The sequence below is a fragment of the Grus americana genome, chromosome 1 (genome assembly GCF_028858705.1).
Source record: "Grus americana isolate bGruAme1 chromosome 1, bGruAme1.mat, whole genome shotgun sequence".
NCBI classification, from domain to species: domain Eukaryota; kingdom Metazoa; phylum Chordata; class Aves; order Gruiformes; family Gruidae; genus Grus; species Grus americana.
In genome coordinates this window covers 114,985,911-114,999,591 of record NC_072852.1, presented here as the reverse complement: position 1 = coordinate 114,999,591, position 13,681 = coordinate 114,985,911, and positions in this window count along the sequence as shown.

Below are 13,681 nucleotides of genomic sequence, written 5' to 3'. Positions count from 1 at the left end.
AGGGCCGGCCTGGTACTTCTCATAAACCTCTTTTACGTTCCACCATTGTACTTGCATTTGTCTGGAAAACGTTAATCACCACTATCAGCTTGCACCTTCGCCATGGATGACAAGGGGTTCTTATCTGAACACAGCTTTGCAATCTGCTTTCCTTGGGACCCGGTCAGACCTAGAGTTAAATATTGCTTGGTATGAGATGCCACTGTTCAGAGGAGAGATTAAATCAACACTATTTTATTCAATGCCTTTTAATTTACCTGCTAAATGCCCAGCTAAAGCTGATTGTCAAGGACCGAGGGCAGAAGAGGGACCAGCAGACCCATGCCCTCCCTCCCCAACCAGCTGCATCCCTCAGCCCTCAGCAAGGCCGGCTGAGATGGGCCAAGGACAGCGGTGGGAGTCAGTCACAGTCCTGCCATTGCAAGGCACCTCCACAGACCCCAGGCCTGGCCAGGAAGGCAGCCCCTGGGGCAAGGACAGGGTCAGGTCCAGAGATGGTAACCAACATCATCCAGACTCACATGGGAAGTCACAGAAGTGAGCCTGTGGACCAAAGTCCTGGTGTGGGCTGGTGAGGCACAGGGCCAAGCGTGGGCATGCCTGCAGGGTGACTGTGGCTGCAGCTTGGGCAGGGACCAGGAGCAAGAGCGGGAGCCTCAGCTGAGCTGCAGCCCTGGATGAAGAAGGGGAAGCCTCTTGCTTCTGGCTCTTTATTTCAAGGCCGCCAGCTGCATTGCTTCTAAGTTGACCCTCGGCCCAGGAAGCCAAACCCTGGGCGCTTGGAGATACTCAGCGTCCTGTCAGCGCTGTGGAATCTTAGTGAAACAAACAACTTGGAGCACTGAAACAGGTTTGCTTTTGGCTTTTTGTGTTTAGTGGATGTAAGTGTTACAAGCACTGAGGTCATCTTAAAAGGACTTGTAACTTTTTCAGATGTTCCCAGAAGGAAACTCCACTCCACAAACATTGCTGCTATACATGTGAATTAAGGATGTAGGATGTACAAAAGCATTTTGATTTCCTAATTTTGATTTGGTACTAGCCAGCGTAATCCATGGCATTTCTTAATAAACCGCAACCTATGGTTTATACCTTCAGTAATATAATCCTTGGAATTTTTGCAAGACACAAATTCTCTTGGCCCAGAGGTTCTGGGGTATATAACGCTCTGGTCAAAATCATGATCCAAATAAGAAAAGCTTTGTTATGTATTTCAGAACTCAATGATCCAGACAGAGCTAGGAAACAGTATTACTGAGACTTTGGTCTCCATATTACATGCAGATCAGTGGTAAAGTTTCAGGGAAACTTGCACAGATTTCCTTTATTTATTTATTTGGTTGGTTGTTTTTTGTTTTTTGTTTTGTTTTGTTTTGTTTTGTTTTTTGTTTTATTTTTATTTTTATTAAAGGGACTCTGTCCCAACATGCAGAACACAGACTGGTCAATCTTGCCTTTAGCAAAATTGCTGTTTTCCTATTGACCGTTACTTCTACCTTCAAAACGTAATATTTTTTTGTAACAGAAATATCTCCAAAGTTACCAAAGAACACCACAAATTAAGCCTGCTAGTCAGTTGACTTTATCTTCAGACAGAAGCACTATGCTCCTTCTTCAATGGCCTCCTGTTCCCCTTGAATTCCCCATATGAGGTTTTTCTCTCCTTCCATAGATTTCAGGCAGAAGATTTTTATATATTTTTTTTTCTTCTGAACTCACCCTATAAGAATAATAAACAGTTTCATTTAAAGGTGTTAAAGTGTAACTGATGTCTAACATTCATAGCTGCTTCTTTTTTCTGACATTTGCATTGGTTTTCATCAAAAAACAGCAAAGAAGACATTACACGACAGACAGGAAGTAGTGGAAGAGTTGCACAATATTGAAGAAGTACACAATATGGTAGCGATAGTTAAGCCTCAAAGTATGCAAAGTTTAATTTGGCTTAGATTAGCACCCCAAAGTTCTGGTCCCTATTAGAAGCTGTATTTTAGACAAGAAATTGGACCACGTATCTTTCAATAACAGACTGTCTGGTTAAAATTACAGCATGTCCTGGTTCTTGTCACACTGAAAATGTCACAGGATTAGTTTTCTGCACGGAGAATTCCTCCTTCCAGCTCCAGTGTGATCTTTGTAGGATAACAGGATGCTGACTGAGATTGCATGTCAGTGGATGTGTATACACAGGACAGGCAAGTGTACAGAACGTGAATAAAACGAGTTCATCACCAGGGAATGAACAACAGAAAAGTAAATCTAAGTGCCATGAATTTATGTCATTGCACACCCTGAGAGCAGAGTTCATCTCATCATTTCCAGGCAAAGGATAAGTATTGGTCCAGGAGTGGTAAAACACTGATGTAAAACCAAGCTTAGTATTCTGTTAAAATGTCTTGAGAGAATGTGTAAGATCTAACTTTCAGATGTCACACAGACATCACAAAGTAATTGGAACAGCTTTTTAAAACTAAACCTACCTGAAAATAAAGATCATAGATGCATAGAATAATTTAGATTGGAAGAGACCTCCAGAGATTTTCAGTTTGTCAATGAAGTGGTTACCATAATTATTGATTAATTGCTACAACTGAATAGCTGGGGATAGAAATATGTTCCATGATGTTAATGTTATTGACTGCTAGATATCTCATGCTTAGGAATTACTCTAGGGTCAAAGTATTGATAATGAATTTATGCAAAATTCTTTCTGAGAATGCCAAATCATTCCCACACCTTGCTGAATCAAAACCTCTGAGCCAGCCCTATTCCCCACCAGAGGTACCAGTTTCTGAGGAACTGCTCAGCTATCTAAGCCACCTCAAGTCACCTTGTGTTACCAACACAAGTCCCAGCCGTGCACCCAGGTAGCCCGTGGACCCTCCACGCACTTATCAATACCCTGTCACTCTGTGGCTACCCCCATGCTAACCAAGGCCTCCATGGCAGTCTTTCCTGAACCAGCCTGGGCAAGGAAGCTGCTGGGGCTGTTCTGCCCCTTCCCTGGCCACAGACCTCACTGTCCCACTTCTGCTGCAAAGCTGTGAGTTTAAAATAAGTATAGCCAGGGCTGCCAGCATCTCTCTGAACCCGGAGGATAGCCTGTGGAGCTCTCTCCTTCTTCTCTCCAATTCCGTCCTTTTCTGACCAGCTCTCTGTTGCCTGTGTGGAAGGGAGAAAAATTGTCTTGTGATGCTTCCCAGGAAACTTTCACCACTCCTCTTCCTTGCTGCCAGAGTGGGAGAGAGAGCCAGAGCAATCTCCCAGGCACCGGGGTTGTTCCTGCTCTTTGGTAACCCACACTTCCATGCACATCAGACCCTATTACACATGACTCAGTCTCTTTGCCTTGCCGCTTGCAAGCTGGAGTCCTGCCCACTGGGCTACAGTGGCAGGGGCTCACTGAAGAGCATCCTCCTTGCCAGCAGAGCTGCAAACCCAATGCGTCACAGCCCAGCTGGGGCTGACAGACACTTCTCTGTCCAGGTTGCACGGCTTCATCCTGAATGTTTGCAAGTGCCATTTGACCTTCAGCGCAAGACTGCCCTGGGAGCTGCTCATTCCCAGCCTTGGCCCTGGTCTGCTGCAGATGCTGGGCTGGCTGTCCCACCCCTGCCCGGGCCACAGTGCCAAGCAGCACCTGTTCCTCACAAGGCATCGCAGAGAGTACCAAGCTACTCAGTCCTCTTGGCCCTCCAGTGAAAATACCCATCCCTGACAAACCCAGACCTCATGGCCATGCCACATCTCACTTCTTTTCACATTTTGCAATGTGTGTCATCCCCCTTGCCCCCCTGTATCTGGAGCAAATATGGGAAAGGAAGCTTCACAAGGGTATCTGCCTCTTCTTGTTTTCTCACTCATCCCTGGCAACGATATATGGGGAAACTGTGGTGTTGACAAATGAAGACTTACAGATATGTGTCTTGGCCAAACAAATGTTTCTGCCCTCCCTGCCAGGCAGAGACCATGTGGGTGTGTGGGGGGATGTGGGGTTGCCTCCTTCTCCTGCACCTCTGCCCTGCCCATTCCCTATTGCCTCAGTGGGTACTGCAGGAGAGGAAAAGAGCCAGGTGATTCCTGCCAAAGAATCCCCATGCCTCTCCCTTGCCACTGTCTTGGCCACTGAAACAGGATATGCCAAAATAATCTCCAGCTCCTCAGATGGAAGAAAAAAAGTGCTTTTTATCACTGAGTGGCCCAGGGCAGTAGGCCATGTTCTTCCTTGAGCTGTAACCTCAGTTCACCACTGATGTCTTCTTCACCATCAAGGCAACCACTGAAAAGAGGCCCTCTGCATAGCCAGGCAGCTGCATAACCTGTGAAAGCCCAGGTAGAAAGCTTACCCCTATTTCAAGCGAGATCAACAAGCCTGAGTTTCATGTCTTTTTGGGAGACAGCCACCTGCTTCAGCAGCAGAAGCTGGAATTTCCCTGGCAGGACAAGTAGTCCTGCTGAGAAGACAAGCCAAGGCAAGTGAAAGCATGGCACATCTAAAAAGTTGGCATGAGTCTTTTGTGGTGCGTGGGGGAGTGGGGATTGAACCCCACTGCTGCCAAGAAAGGATCCTTGAGATAACCAGTGGCCCTCTGATTTCTTTCCCAATTAAAGGTTTCCTTGATGTCCCTGAATATAATTTATAATCTCAAACCATTTCACATTTTAATACAATAGAATTTATGCTGCAGCAGACATGCGTTGATCTTAGCCATAATCCACTTCTATGATTAAAACTCTAAAATTATGGTAAGTCTTCCAGAAGTTAGCATAAAGCTACTTTTACTTTGCAAATCTTTATTATTATTATTATTATTATTATTTTTCTCTGACACACAGTTTTGCTCTGGATTTGATCCCTGAGGATCTTTGCTCATCTCAGGTATCACAGCAAAAGCTATAAAGAGCTATCAAATATTTCCTGCTTTTGCTGCAATAATTTAGACTCAAAAGCCTGCATCATTTTCTCTTGTCTAGCAACATGCAATCATAACGGGGTTTAGGCTCCCAAATTACATGCAACTCTTACGGAGTTTCCATTTTCTTTTGTATAACTAAAAAACACGTTTAATTGTATCATGTTAATTTGTGTTGCTAGGTGAATTTTTTAACAGCAGGGGAAACACAGTAAATGTTTATAGCCTCAGGTCATGGAAACGGCATGAGATTTTAACACAGGACTCACCAAATCTGAACAAGGTTGTAGTTCACATTATTTGTGTATTAATTTAGACACAACAGGCTTAATGTAGTTGCCTAAAGATAAGCATTGCATATCTTTTTGAAATACTCTATTGTATTCCTCCTGGCCTTCAAATGTTACTCCAGAAGGGATGAAATACCTTCCGCAGCTTCTGCATTTTACCTGTAGCCTCCTGACTTATGGTAGAAACATAAACTCTATGTCTACATGTAGGCAACTGACTGAAGTTCCATATGTTCACTGGTTTTCAGCCAGCAGATATCAAGCTGTACTGACTATTAGGTACATGAAAAGCTGAAATTGCCTTCAAATACATGTTGTATGTAAAGACTGAGAAAGCAGTTGTAATGATTTTTCATTCTTTATTAAACAGTAAGAAATGGAAGCTACTCATGTATTGAAGCAAAGAGAAAATGTGGTACGTGTATGTAAAATTCAAAGGAAGAAAAGAGGAATCCCCAAACTCAGCTAACTCTCTTGTAGGGTTGTTTTGGTTCTGTTTTGGGTTTGGGTTGTTGTGGTTTTTTTGGTGGTTTGTTTTTTGTTTGTTTGTTTTTTTTTTAAATCAAATGTATGTCATATTATCAAGGTTATCCATGAAAAATTAGTCATACAATAACATCTGATTTGTCTTGGGAAGGTGGGGTCTTCCTGTTGGAACTGTGAACTTCCTACTACTCAAACAAAAGGGAGTGGAGCATCCTGAGCCAAAAAGCGAGACAGGAAGGGTCTGCTGAGATAGGATGAAGCCGTAAATGGAAGATAACATAGAGCCTGGCAGGAGAGGTATTACTATGTAGGCTTTTACAAAGAAATTTAAGTGTTTGGAAGATTTCAGTAAACTTCAGATTTGTTCAACCTTTTTATAAGCATTCGGCTTTTAAAATGCTTGATGAACTATATGCCAGTTGTAAATGATTAAAAGTGTCATATCTCTGTGGAAATTACTTCTTTTGGAAGTTACCAAAACTAATTTGTAGACAAAAAGTAGAAAGTCCTATTTTTTAAGTCTGCCTTTGTTTCAGAGCTCTTCATAACCTGCTTTTCAAGTCTTTCTACTTTACAGCGGAATAAGGAAGCTTTTCTACACTCTTTTGTTGAGGAAGAAGATTTCACTGATGTAAAGCAAATAAAAAGCAACTCCAAACCAAGACATATTTTTTGCTGTATCTAAAAGCAATCAGTAAATAGTATTCAGCCAATATTTGAAATAATGCAGTCTAGCTGTCCTGTAGTAAAAATTGTAAATTTCATAACACATAAAACTGTTCATTTCCCACCTTATCTGTGGACAGACATTTCAGTCCAAGAGTTCCTTCCTTGCCAGGTAAACTTCAAACATATCATTGCTTAGGGCCCTTTCTACTTTCAGAGGAATGTGGATTGGGAAATGTTGAGAGAGAAAGAAAGATTAGGCAAGCAGAAAGTTCTAGGTTGATTAAATGAATCCTCTCTTCCCAAAAGAAATTAAAAATACAGAATAGATATGTCTACCCTTCCATATTTTCAGTGATAAAAGATGTGTTCTTAAATCATCTTGGAAACACGTGTACTGATCCATGTCCTTGCACATTTACAGAGGGAACAATTTATAAAGGGATATCCTGAACTGTAACAAAAACAGAAATGAAAAAGTGTTTAAGACTGATTTTCTGTCCTTTTCGACAGCAAAATCCAGGGCTGTTCAGCCTGTAGTCCACAGGCTGGACCAAACCACTGATAGTCAGTGAAACTTATAAATCCCTTCTGGCTTCAGGAGGAGAGGAGACTGTGTGTAGATGAAGCGAGAGGTAAATTGGGCAGTGCATACAGCAAATACTGCTGGCACATAAAAGTGGTCTAGCAGGATACAAATGCATGGTTTGAGTTTGAGTCACCCTCGTAGCTGATGACAGGCTGGTGAGGTGGTTACCTTACCTGCGGGGGGCAGGGGTCAGCTAGGAAGAGGAGGAGAATTCCTGGGAAAGCCAATAGGAAGGACAGAAATCAGTGGTGTAGAAAGAAAAGGGTATGAAGATCAGAAATGGAGGTTTTTTCCCCTAGCTCCTTTTCTTTGCTGATTGTTGCCACAGGACTTCCCTGCTAATTTCCTTTTACCTCATCTGTGGGCAGTGCAGCTCTGTCTGGCTAACATGCCTTTGGGAATGAAGGAAACGAGAAATGAGGATGTTACTTGTCTTTATGGGCTGCTTGGGTCCAAAACCACCTCTTTTTCTGTCCCCCTCTTCCTTTTTTCACAATGGGCTTCTGTGAGGAAAAAGCAAGAGTCTGTTTTTTTGGTGGTCCAAACTCCTCTCCGGGTTTCCCTCCATGCCCCAGCCTGCAGCAACACTACGGTCCTTGCTCAGGGAAGCACGCTGGATGCGTGGGCACCACCTTTCCCTCCCACTTGTGCTCTGGGTAGCCGTTCTGCCCCCATGGCCAACGACATCTCCTCTTCTTGGACTGGGCAATTTAGCGTGGAGGATGCAGAGATAGAAACCTTGGAAATTACCTGCCAATGAGGACAGTGGTAGGCACGGCTGCCATTCTCTCGCCCGGTTCCTGGGACAGCGTGGGTGCGTGGGCAAGAGGCTGCCTGGCAGCCCTGGTGTCAGTGGGGTGTGCTGGGTGCAGGGGCTGTGGCGGTGCCTGTGGCACATGGGGAAGGGAGGCCAAGAAGCCACAAAGAGTGTCCCGAGTCTTATTTCTGATCTGCTCTGGAATATTAAGTGTTAAACCCTATGAGAATGTAAATAATGGTGATATTACCTACTTACTCGGTACAAGTGGAAAGTTATATTTGTTATATTTTGGAGTGAGAGGTGTTCACATCATAGGAGCAATTAGAAATCCAGTTCTCAAACTCAACAGGAGTTGAGTTTGCATAATTGTGCTTCAGGCCACTGAACAAATCCCTTTAAACGTTTGTGACTTACTAAATTATTCTGGTCTTTGAGGTGGTAGAACTGGGGATACAACACAAGCACTCTTGTATCTATAGACAAATTTCTACTGTTCCTACAGCACCTCCCTTCAAACTGATCCAGCAAAAGGATGGAAACTGTTTACTAAGGAGCTGTAAAATTTATTGTGTGTAAATTCTTCTGAAGTGCTAAACATGCTCGTAAGGAAAAAATATTTTTATTCTGACAAATGGAGATCTGCAGTTGAGGAAAATAATTTGCAAGATAAGAATAGATGAACAGTTTGATTGTTTTTCCTCAATTGTTGCAATTCACAGCCTGGCACAGAAACTTTTACAGACAGTTGCAAGCTGTTCATGTTAATACCTTGAGCAGTGAAGTGAGATGGCTGAAGAGCAGGCACATATCTCCCTTTGCTCCAGGATGACAGTGACCTCTGGCAGAAATGTGAGGTAGATGCATTAATCACTTCATCAAGAAGTGCCAAAGTTCATCTGTCAGTGCCTGAGGGCCCGACTTCAGTTTGGGTATCATATGTCACATAATTTACAAACACAGAAAAACAGACAACCTCTGCCTTGAATAGATTATGATTTTAAATAGATGGGACAGAAAGCAAGGAGAAGAAATATTACATGCGAGTACAACAATAGCAGTAATTTTATTTTAGAGTCTTTGCTGGGGAGGGGGAAATGAAGAAACTGAGAGACATGCAAGAGGGGTTAGAGCAAGCAATCAACCAGCACAAGGGAGATATCATCTAACAAAACCTGTACAAAATGCTGATGAAAACATTGTTCTCCAAATGTCTCTGCTTTGGTTGCTTCAACTTGAATCCCTGTCCGGCTCTACTGCAAAATTACTGAACACAGTTCTTTGAAGAGTATGAAGGAAAATCTGAATTTCAAAATATTTCTTACAGATAAGTCTTTTGCAAACTCCATTTCAAAACCCTATCACTTCTTTTGGTGTATATTTTAAGCTGTGTCTGCAGCAGAGAGCCAGACCACATGTGATTGAGCTGGTTAAATACAGTATGAGTTTGGACTAGCAGTGAAAGCACTCCTCATTTATTTGGGAGACCTGAAGCAGGTTCCCAGTTCTACTATAAACCCTGTGGGTGAGCTTTAAGAAATCAGTTCCCCTCACCATGCCTTCATTACAGATAGGAAAACTGGGTTTTTCAAAGCACCTTGGGATACAAGAATTAAACTACCGGAAAGGAGGTAAATACTGTTGGTAATTAAAACCATGAATGAACAGTGGGAAAGGCAGTTCCTCAGCTGCTGGACTGTTCTGTGCATCCATCTCCACCAGCTGTTCTGGCTAAAGCTACACCGCTGGTGGGAGTGTTTTCTGATATAAATTCCTTATGCCTGTGTTGCTTAATTAGGGGGCATGTAATTTGGTGCTGTGACCATTGTAATTTGAGGGAAGCCAGGGTCTAGGCTTTCAACAAATCTCAGCAGCTTGTCATGACATGGCCCCAGAAAAGGTGTTGGTAGCTGACTTCTATGTCTGACAACAGCTCTGTCACATCATCAGAGAGGAAAACACAACATATGGAGGCAGACCTCGGGTTTGGATCTGCCTAACTCGCTTTATGGTCACTTGGCTTTTTGAGATGTGATCATTTATTGAGGTACAAGTCTTCTCCTTCCTTAAGGTAATGGAGCTAAACCTTTACCTCAAGCAGTGGCATGCACAGGTCCCAGATTGCATGTTTAAAGGTGATGAAGTCAGCCTGTGAGCATGTAGGTAGATGTTGCTTTAGATAGGGAAAAAAAAAAAAAAAAAGTAGTTTTATGAAATCTGTGAGAAAATTTTAAAGATTTCATATGCAGAGTTTGCAAGATTGAGGGATGTGGGGAGGCAGAAATCACTGGCAGACACTTAATGCTCAAGTGGTTTGCTGCTACAATATCATTATTTCCAGTTATGTCAGCGGAAATATGGTTGAGAATCATAGCAACATTGCAATGCTTCTGCTAGAATCAGAGCATGCTATAGATGCAGAAGTTAAGGTTTTAAAGAATAAATAATTTTGAAAACATGAAAAGTTTGAAAATAGAGGAAAAGGATTCTACTTCCTTACAGTTACAGCAAAACACCTAGCTGCTGATAGACACAGATCCTGTACCCCTTTTTTAGTTAAAAGTCTACCAGTTACACTGGAAGCATATAAAAAAAAAAAAAAAGAAAGAAGAAATGGAGAAGACCACATTGGTTATGATCCCAGTTGTGAACTTTGTTGTCACACAAATCCAACTGTGTAAATAAAGATTTGTAATCATTGCATGATGGCAGTACATAATAATATATCATTCTGTTCTTGACGTGTCCACATGTTTTCAAGTAAGGCCTCCTACAGCAAATGCTGATCTGCCAGAGTGAGAGGCACAACACACTCATAAATGAATCTTGAGAGATCATGGCAGTGTTCATTTCTATCTTTAGACTGATTATCCCAGCTTTTCCTGACCCACTGTCCCTGTAGGTAAAAAAGTTAGTGTTTATCATTAGCAGCAGGTTAACGAATGTGTTAGAGGAAAGCCTGGAAGCTGTGGTGGAGGCGGGGGTTGCCAGGGTGCTGCACAGTGGAGGGACACAGCCCACCCTTGTTCTGAGGGTACCTTTTCCCTGTGAAATGCATTGAGCTCTGGATGGAAAAGGTAGCATCGTAATGCTGCGGAGTCCTTAAATTGGTTTGGCGTCACGGCTCTGCAGAAAAGCAGTGACAAAGAACTTAGAAAGGCAACTATATAACAATTACAAATAGTGGTCTGATGTGCTTGTGTTGCCTGTATTTTCTTCCCTACAAATAAGAAGGCTGTACACGAGCACTGGAAAAGAGCAGGTTTTTTCTTCTCCCCCCCCGACCCCGCCTTTCTGAGGTACAGCGTCAGGCTTTCTCTCTCCACCAAAAGGACCATGTGGTAAAGTGCTTGCTTTAGAGACACTGGCCTTTTCTTCTTGTGGAAAAAAGGAGCTCCTGTTTTATGGTGGCCTGGAGGCTGAAGAACCGCCTGCTGCCAGGGCTGCTACTCTAATGGTTTCAGCAATCAGCCTGGCTCCAGCTGAGAGGCAAAGTGGTCAAGCCTCTGCTTACCCTCTGTTTACTCTGTAACCGGGAGCAGCTCCTCTCCCCCGCTCCCACCCGCCCCTCGCTCCCGGCTTGCGCTCGTCAACCCCAGCACAGCGTCGGCACAAAAATCATTAGAAAGAAACGGCCATCTGCCCGTGCAAAATGATGTGCTGAGTTTCTCTCTTGAAGAATGAGCCTTTGCTTCACTTTTCTTTCCAGCTGCTGCGAAAATGTCAAGATTAGATGAGTCACAGGGCAGATCACGTCCGAGTAAGAGCTTTTTTCACTTGTTGTTCGAGACTAGGAACAAGTTTAGTGCTGACCCCGATGTTTAATCAGAAAGAGGTTTTAATGTTTCAGCAGATTTTGGAGAATTAGTTGCTGACATCTGGAATATCACAGAAACTGTTAATAAAACTTTTAATTTTTTTTTTAATGCTCTACAGCAAAAACAAAAAAAAACCCCACAAGACAGACTGATATTCCTGGCTGCTTTGGCTACTTACTTATTTGTATTTTCTTAACCTTTTTTTTTGCCATTAGGCACTAAAGCACTTGAAAAGATATCTCACAAGATGAGTCTTGTATGCCATTTTAGGAAGGAAATACCAGATAGGCCTTATGGAGTTGCTTATTAGTTTTTACCAGTAACTGTTACTCTGCTATTGTGCCTGCTAAGCTTATAGAAAAGAGTATTGCTGGCAGGCTGTCACGTCTCAGCAGCAGAGCACTGCGCCAAGCTGCTGTTAAATCTGTCATGTTCGCGTTTGTAGCAGACCCTGCCGAAAGATAGTTTTACATTAGGGCCAAATGTTCAAACACAAGTGAACGAACACTGATGCACTGACTCTCGTTCGCCCTTCTGGAAGCCAAATCTGATATTCACCATCTGATTCACGTCAGGACCTTCCACACTGGTTTATGTACAGGTATTTTATCTCTTTGCAAGCCAGGTAGGGTTGTGGAAAGTCATGGCTGCTTTGCTTAAGGGTCTTGGTCTCTACAATTGTAACGAGAGGCTATCAGGTAGGAATCATAAAGATGGGATTTGCAAAAACATTTTAAAACTCACTTTCCATGTCCATCCAGAGATTCTTGCTTAATAGTGACAAGAGTGTGTTTTGAACTCTCTAGCTACCTAAAACCAAAGTCAAGCCAGGCAGCTGTTTCTGAAATGTATAGCACACTCTGTCCTTGGTCTCGACAATTTTCTTCTGTGAGTTGACTGAAAGCTATTCTATGTCTTTAACTTGTTAAGATGGGAAGTGCCATGCTGGCAGACCTGAACTGCTCTACTGTGAGGAGTGGGAAATGTTTTTAAGTAGCTACATATGTTATTTTTCATATACGCTGAAGGCTTTTTTTATTTGCAAGGCCTCCCCAAAATTAAATATCATTCAATTCCCTATTGAAGCTTCCATGTAATACTTGAGGACTAATTGTTGGTCATCTACACAGTATGGACAGGTTTCATTTATTCAGGTTGGGGTTTTAGCTATTTTCTAACTTCAGGAGTATATATATCCCACACACGATAATGGCCTGAGAAGGCAGCAAGGAGAGGTCAAACTCTGAAAAGCTGTGCCAAATATGGAAAGTTATCAACTGCATAAAACCTTTTATTTCTGTCTGCAGCACAAAACCCTGGCCCAAAGAGTCATGCTGAAGAAAGGATTTTAGCAAAATATTTTGGCTGGTCCCTTTTTTTGTCTTCTTCTGTTGTAACGTTGAACGCCAATACAGTGTAAGTCGCCAAGGATGCAGTTGGTTCTGCATGCTACTACCTGGGTGTGCTAGAATTGGTAAAATGGTTTAAAACAAAATCTGGTAACTGTATGAAGATGCTTCTGATTCACTGCTTGAGATGTGGTCAACATTACAGGTCAGGGCTTTCCCCTCCAGCACAGTATACCCTCTATCTTCAGTTCTTTTTCATCAAAATTATTCACAGTTTTTCAAAAACTAAATGTCCCATTTTTACTTGCCATATTTCCACTTTGATCCTTCTCTCTCCTTCTCTCCTCAATGCCAATATGAAAAAGTTGGGGCAAAAATCATACCTCAAACAGAGCAGGTGCTGTTCAGAAGCTTTAAAACTGGAAATGCTTTCCTCATGGACACTAAGAAATGGAGAGGTTCATATTTTTAATTGAACTTTTTTTGATACATTTTTTTTCTTCCTGAAAGTTTCCCAAAACAAATTAGCTGTTTTCCAACTAGCTCTTACATTTATGTCCTATTCAATCAAGACAAAGAGCAGAAACCATTTTTATCCTTTCCTCTTCTTCCCCTCTAAAAGGGAGGATTAAGTTGGCAGGTTTCCGTGCAAATTAGACAACTTTTTTCTCCAGTATTTCTTATTTGGGCACTTACGATTCAAATGTGATTGTGTATATTTCCCTGCTTGCTTCTGTACCGCGTTCTGTTGTTGTCAGCTGTCCTGAATTTCTGTCCTGTTGCTTCTGTGCATTAATGCTTGTGCCTCTGTTA